At 37.2% G+C, this 7,542-nt stretch overlaps 1 non-coding gene across 1 annotated transcript; it reads right to left on the bottom strand.

The window, feature by feature from the left end:
* Positions 1-2,786: 2,786 nt before the first annotated feature.
* Positions 2,787-2,858, bottom strand: Trnap-agg. Its single transcript has one exon. It is a non-coding gene; the product is annotated as a tRNA-Pro (tRNA).
* Positions 2,859-7,542: the final 4,684 nt, after the last annotated feature.

Raw genomic sequence — 7,542 nt, 5'->3', positions numbered from 1 at the left:
AAACGATACACCCTCTACAGAATATTCGCCGAGAAAGCCAAATAAACACAAACACCCATAAATAATTTTATTATTCATAAGCCCAGCAACAAAATTCTCGATGGGAGAGTGGTTGTTATGGTAAGCGGTGGGTATGATATTAAATTCTGTTCGGAATTTATACGGGCAATTTACATTTGCGCCAGCGTTCCGCCATGTTAACCCCGCGGATTTCATTACTATTTTGGCAAAAGCCCGGGGAACAAGACAAACCCGAGGTCGTGGGGATGGTCATTAGATTGCGACCGTCCACTTAGGAGGCGCTTAAATTATGTTAACGTCCGAGGGAACCGAACCCGCCGGGACGGATGCCACTGAGGAAAAAATTGCAGTGCTCGGAAGATGGCTACATGGTGATCCAAAACAGTTGCCTTCAAAATTTTATTTTTTACACATTTATCAGAAAACACATATTTAAGGGCTTCAAGGCAAAATATTTAAAAAGAAAATATCTTAAATTTGGAAGAGCAAATAGTTCTTTCATTTCTGAAAGTTTGTAAGTGTATATTTAATAGATGCAAAAATTTTCCAAGAAAATAAGAATTTGTAACAATGGATATATAAAAAAAAATGTTTGATTCTACAGGGTGTTCCACCTAAGAGGGATTCTTCTGTAACTCTGTAACTGTAAAATTTATAAAAAAACAGGATTTTAATAAAAGTTGTCTGGAATCATGTAGTCCATGTAAAGAAAATATTTTTAGTTTTACAGGGTGTTCCATTTCGCGTGGGCGCCACATAACTTTATTTTAAATGGAACACCCTGTATATTATTGCGTTTTTGAATTCTTTGGTTAATATTAGATAAAGTTTATGAATTGTACATCTCGATTTCAGCGCTCTAAATGAGGCTAGATAGACTACGAAATCTGCAGTTTTCACAGTTCGTTTTGGCATAAATTACTCTATTTTGTCATCTGCGAGTAAAACGTGTACGTTATTCACACTCGGAAATACTGAGACCTACATGTAATAATCTTACGAGTTGAAAAACTTTTTTTTTCAAATGGACTGACCCAAATTAATTGTCATGGGTGAATGCAAAATTGAATGCCCTTTCGACTGATACTTATACCATACTTATCTCTAACAGTTTTTCAGACAAATCAGGTTTTTTTCTAAAGTTGGAAAAAGTAGTTATGTAGCAGCGTCAAGAAAGCCTTACAATTGTATTAGTACAACGTCGATACATAGGATTTTACAAAAGCACAGCACCGCATCCTTATCGCATCCAATTACACCAAGAGTTACTAAAAGTAGACTTTCAGCGGAGACTGGAGTTTTGTTAGTGGGCAGTTGAAATGTTAAATCAAGATGATGTTTTTTTTAACGGGTCATGTTCTCCGATGAGGCTACTTTTCATAAAAATGGTTTCGTTAATAGTCATAATTGCCATTATTATGGCACAGTAAATCCTCACCGATTCCGGACAACTCATAGCCAACGATGGTCTTTGAACGTGTGGGGAGCAATTTACCATTCTTTTTTGAACATCATTTAACTGGAGCAGTTTATTTAAACTTATTAACAAACACTCTAGAAGATTTGTTAGGCGATGTTCCTTTAGCTACACTTCGAAGAATGTGGATGCAACATGATGGTGCTCCACCTCATAATACGTCTGCGGTTCGTCAGTTTTTACACGAAAGTGCCCAACAGATGGATTGGGCGCGGGGGACCATGGAGTTGGCCTTCAAGGTGTAGATATGACAAGTTGCGACTTCTTTTTATGGGGATTTATAAAAAGCAAAGCTTACGTTACAGTAGTATTTCAAGAAATTACGTCAGACATGCTGCCAATGTTGAACAGACTTTTAAAACCCGAAATCGTTTATGTATTAATCAAAATGGAGCACATTTCGAGCAACTGATGTAAATCAGAGGTCTAAGTATTCTTCTTCTGGTTGTGTTCCGAGTTTCAGTTTGTTTCGTTTTGCACTTTGATTTTGTTGTTGTTAGTGGTTTACTTTTGTTTGTCAAACCATTTTTTAAACATGCCAGTAAATACTGATACTGTCAGTCCCAGGCCTGATAAAATGTTAGAGAAAAGTGGTTTTGCAAGGCCTTCTTGACCCTGTTACATAGCTACTTTTTCGGACTTTAGAAAAGAACCTGATTTTTCTGGAAAACTGTTAAAGATAACAACTTTACATCAGTCGAAAAGGCATTCAATTTTGCATTCATCCATGACAATTAATATGGGTCATTCCATTTGAAAAAAAAAAGTATTTCAACTTGTAAGATTATTAAATGTAGGTCTCACAATCAGTATTTCCGAGTCTGAGTAACGTACACGTTTTGCTCACAGATGACAAGATAGAGTAATTTATGCCAAAACGAATTGTGAAAACTGTAGGTTTCTACGCAATAATATACAGGGTGTACCATTTAAAATAACAAAGTTGTGTAGGGCCCACGCGAAATTGGAGCACCCTGCAAAGCTAAAAATATTTTCTTTTAATGGCTCACATGGTCCCAGACAACTTTTATTAAAACCATTTATTTTTTAATTTTACAGTTGCAGACTTACAGAAGAATCCCTCTTAGGTAGAATACCCTGTATATTTTACTAATCTGCGAAAAAAAGACAAAGTCTGAAATCACTTGTTATTAAGACACTGGGCTAGAAAGATAAAAATTTATTTTTTTCCCATGTTACTTTTAAAATAATACTAAAATATACAAATTATTGTGTTACTGTTGAACTAATATATTATAACAGACATGAAATATTAAAAAAAAAAACTGGGCTCGTCCGGGATTTGAACCCGGGACCTCCCGCACCCTAAGCGGAAATCATACCCCTAGACCAACGAGCCGTTGCTACGAATCACTCCGCCAGTCGAGAAACTAACACAAAACAGAGTGAAAGCAACTAGTTTGGTCCTTGTTTGTTAGCTAATCATATTTGAATATTTAAATGTCGGTACACGTTTTCTATTTCCTGCTAATGTATTCGCTTTAATGAATACGAGATGAGTTTTGAGATGTATACACGTTAGCGAGCGGATCTTTTGCATGGAATCGAGTTAATATTTAAATGCGACTAAGTGTATCTGATGGAGGAGTTGTCCAAATTCCGGAACGTTGTTATGCCGAGGCTGAGATAATGGGTGCCAGTTTAATTTCGCTGGCCTGTTACAAAAAGCGTTACGGAGGTACTCAAGAACGAATTTGTAAGTACGTAAAATGACTTTTTAATCAGGAAAAGTGACTAACAAGAGGAAAAAACTGTATACAGGGTGTATTTAAATAAAGATACACAAATGCTAAATTGGGCCAATTTTTTTAATTTTTCAAACAAACAAAAATATTTTTTTTAATTTCAACTCAAACACCTGAAGTAACTTTAGACTAAGGTATATTTGGTCTCAAAATTACTTGGTAGCGTATGTTGCAGGCTCTCATTTAATCTGAACTAATGACATCATTCCAGATGATCTCTTTGAATACGATGCCGTCTTTATGGAAGAACAGTTTCCCATCAAATGTTCCAACTTAAATCGTCCCGTAAACGCTTATTATATTGTTTATTCAGCAATTCCCCACGCAATACCCTCGCAGTAATTGTTTATAAATCCCGTGGGAAATCGTTTTCGTTTGGAAAGAAGATTATGTTTCGGTATAATGCGAATTTTATTTTTGCTCTGAATCCGGGAGGTATAAACGCCATCGAAATAAGAGCAAGGTATTTATCTTAAGGTATCGACCGTGAAGGAGAAATATTTTCGAATAAATAACGTCGCATCTGACATAAAATTGCAAACAGTTTCAAGGAAAGAATGAAATTTTTATAACAGAAACAGTAGCACGGAGTGGCACTATTAACTTTATGAAATATTTTGCATATAGCCTTATATTAATTACTACAAAGTGAACCCAACAATAAATGACTAATACTATTTGTTTCTTCAAATTTTTTATCACTTTGCAGATTTGATGCCTGTAGACAATGACAAAGATATTTGGTGCAGAAAAACAGGCTTAAAGAAATTATTAAAAAAAAGCTGAACATGTCAGTAGCAATCTGGTTATAGCTACTTGGCTAGTAATAATTATATTGTTTGTATTATCTCAGATATTATTTCCACTGTAGCTAATAATGGACCGTATGTCATCGTCTTTATTCATTTAGAGACCAAATTCCAGTGACTGATGGATTTGTGGGGTTACGCATAATCATAATTAAAATTTTCTTTTAATCTTTACGCATGTTTATTTCAAACATTGAACTATATGCATGGATACTTCAAAATACCTTTGAGGCTTTGTTCCAAATGGCAATGAAGAGTTTTCTTAGTACCATTCTAGTTGCTCTGATCTGATGGTCAACAAAACTAACTTCATCTATTGAACCACTTTTTATAATTTAATCTCATATGGACTACAGATAACTTGGATTTATACGAATTATCTATATAAGTTCGTAACGTTTTTATTGAATTGAAAATTTATTTTTTTTTTAATAAACAAATAACATGAATTATTCAAGGATATATACTTTTCCATTGTTTACTGTTACTTCCCAACAGCCTGGCAGTTTTTGCTACATTTGAAGAAATTTGGTGATTTGGAAATGAAGAATTCACGGAGTTAACTCTGAAGCGCGTTGTAGTTATTAAAGATTTCTCAAAGGTCGTTCGAAAGAAAATTGAAACGAAGCAGATATGGTGGATCAAGGTTAGGAAAATATGGTGCATGTGGAATAACCTTTCAATCGAACTTCTGAATAGCCGTTTTTGTGATATTCATGCGGTAAAATCAATCATTGAGGTCTTCTCGGTATTTTTTCTTGAATTTAATCCTCAACACGACGGAGTTTTTGGTAGTAAACGTCAACAACTTTCAACATAGCAATTTATCTCACCAGATGCACAACATCAGCTTACATAAACAGGCACCAGCTCTTGCTCGTGGAGTTGCTTTTCTCTTAAATCCGAGCAAATTCTTGACGTTGAAGTAAAGGCCAGTAACACTTCAGGCCAACTAGGAGGTACAAATGTTGAAAGGTGATTTTTCTTATTTTCGCTTAAAGCATGCAGCATTCATACACCAAATTTTTCACCTTGCCATATAATGTTCATCATACTGACCAATTCCCGGATTGATTATTGTGGTGGTGATTACAAATCAAATCTTTCAAGCAATCTTTCCTTAAATTAAATGGCATGACACTCCATTTTCTTTTGCAAATAATTTATACAGTCGCTACACAACTTTACAAGATAGATGTTTGAGTTGTCAGTGTTGCGAGAAACAACTACTTCGAGAGCTATTTGCCCCTACCGGCATTGAATTATACTCGCAACACCTAGTGCAACAGCTAGGATCGTTTGTTTTAACCCACCAGGCACAGACTGGTTTCGGGCTTATTAGTCATCATCAGTGTGTCATAGGTGCGACAAACGACCCAGCTGTTCTTTGTCGTATCATCACGAAAAGGAAATACATTTGTCCATCTGTCGTGCGGACTCCCAACTGTGCCATTCAAATGGCTACAGTAGGAAGCGACCTGCTAACTGCAGGTACTTTGTTGCACGACTGCCACCCACAGAGGGCGTAACACAGTGTGTCATAGGTTAATAGGTCATTTAACTGACAAGAGATCCTAGCTGTTGCACTAGGTGTTGCGAGTATAATTCAATGCCGGTAGGGGCAAATAGCTCTCGGAGTAGTTGTTTCTCGCAACACTGACAACTCAAACATTGTGTTACGCCCTCTGTGGGTGGCAGTCGTGCAACAAAGTACCTGCAGTTAGCAGGTCGCTTCCTACTGTAGTCATTTGAATGGCACAGTTGGGAGTCTGCACGACAGATGGAGCCATTGGCTCCCGCGTACAATGTACTTCCTCTTCGTGATGATACGACGAAGAACAGCTGGGTCGTTTGTCGGTTGTCGCACCTATGACACACTGATGAGGACTAATAAGTCCGAAACCGGTCTGTGCCTGGTGGGTTAAACTGACAAACGATCCTAGCTGTTGCACTAGGTGTTGCGAGTATAATTCAATGCCGGTAGGGGCAAATAGCTCTCGGAGTAGTTGTTTCTCGCAACACTGACAACTCAAACATTGTGTTACGCCCTCTGTGGGTGGCAGTCGTGCAACAAAGTACCTGCAGTTAGCAGGTCGCTTCCTACTGTAACCATTTAAATGGAATAGTTGGGAGTCCGCACGACAGATGGAGCCATTTGCGCTCCCGCGTACAATTACAAGATAGATGACTAGATGACCTTAAAACAACTTTGACATATGTTTAATATGTTTAAAAGGCACTCTTGCCATGGAAATCATAAACGTTACGAACTTGTGCCTCATCCATATTTGGTCCCAAATCATGTATATGTAATTATATTCATCTATAACGCTTTATCAACTTTCTTTGGTTTCTATTACAATTGCTCTGGGGTGAAGGTTATAAAACTGGTTTCATACAGTGCTGCCAATTATATTTTCCATGTTGACTACAGATGAAGAGTATACTTGGCTATTGGCAAAACTGGTAAAAAGTAATATCGAATTAAGTCCTAGGGCTGAGTATAATAATAACCAAATGTCAAAAACTTTTCAAACTTGTATGTATGTAGGAAAATGGTTTTGAAATCTCTTGGTTCCAAATAATGTACAATAATGATGATTCACTAAAAAATGCTGAGTTTCTTTAGTTTATATTTCAGTTCTATTTTAGCCTGGTTTGAAGGTCAATAAAACCAATTTCGATTGCTCAGAAACACTTTTGAAATTTTATCCAGTGCTGACAAACATTTTTTCCACCTGAACTCCAGATCAAAAAACCACTTGAACTATTGGTAGAATCCTCAAATGTTAGTGATATATATCTTGGAACCAAGTAAAATTACGACTGAGGATTGCTCTCAACTGTAAAATAAAAGTATTTTTACTGAAAACAAGTATAGTGAAAAGAAATGTAGTCCGGGCGAGCGTTCGTTGGAGTGTCCTGGTATAGAGTCGCTCCCAGGTATATATATCTAGTCCCTAGCGCCAATCTGCTGTGGCCCTTTTCCAGGAACAACAGTGTGTGGCTTGCAACAGTTAGACCAGTCCGGCGTCAGGCTGGCGCTCTTGACGTGATACTTAAAATGGGTCATTTGCAACATGTGTACCCACACGACAAATTCAGGAATGATTCTGTGATATTTAGAACAAGAATAATGATGTTTTACTATGAGGATGACACTAACATACGTTCTTTTATTCTTTTTCGTCTGGTGCCACCACACATTTTTTTCTATGAAAAGAACACTAGAATATTTAAATGATAGTGAATTATTTACTCTTTCTAGACCCACGGGTCCAGGTAACAGACTCATCAGAATGGCAACCACTGAAGGGATTACAAATCCCACGTAACTCGATAACGAAATCTCCGACTGCAAATGATGAACAGCTTTCGGTGGGGACTCCGTTCCGCAATCTCATGGTCGACGGAGCGGATTTTCTGACGTGCACCGACAACTGCATCAGTCTGCGGCCGGGTTGTTGCT

This window comes from Anoplophora glabripennis, unplaced genomic scaffold, assembly GCF_000390285.2.
Source record: "Anoplophora glabripennis isolate ALB-LARVAE unplaced genomic scaffold, Agla_2.0 scaffold323, whole genome shotgun sequence".
NCBI classification, from domain to species: Eukaryota; Metazoa; Arthropoda; class Insecta; order Coleoptera; family Cerambycidae; genus Anoplophora; species Anoplophora glabripennis.
This window is presented reverse-complemented; position numbering and strand designations above follow the sequence as displayed.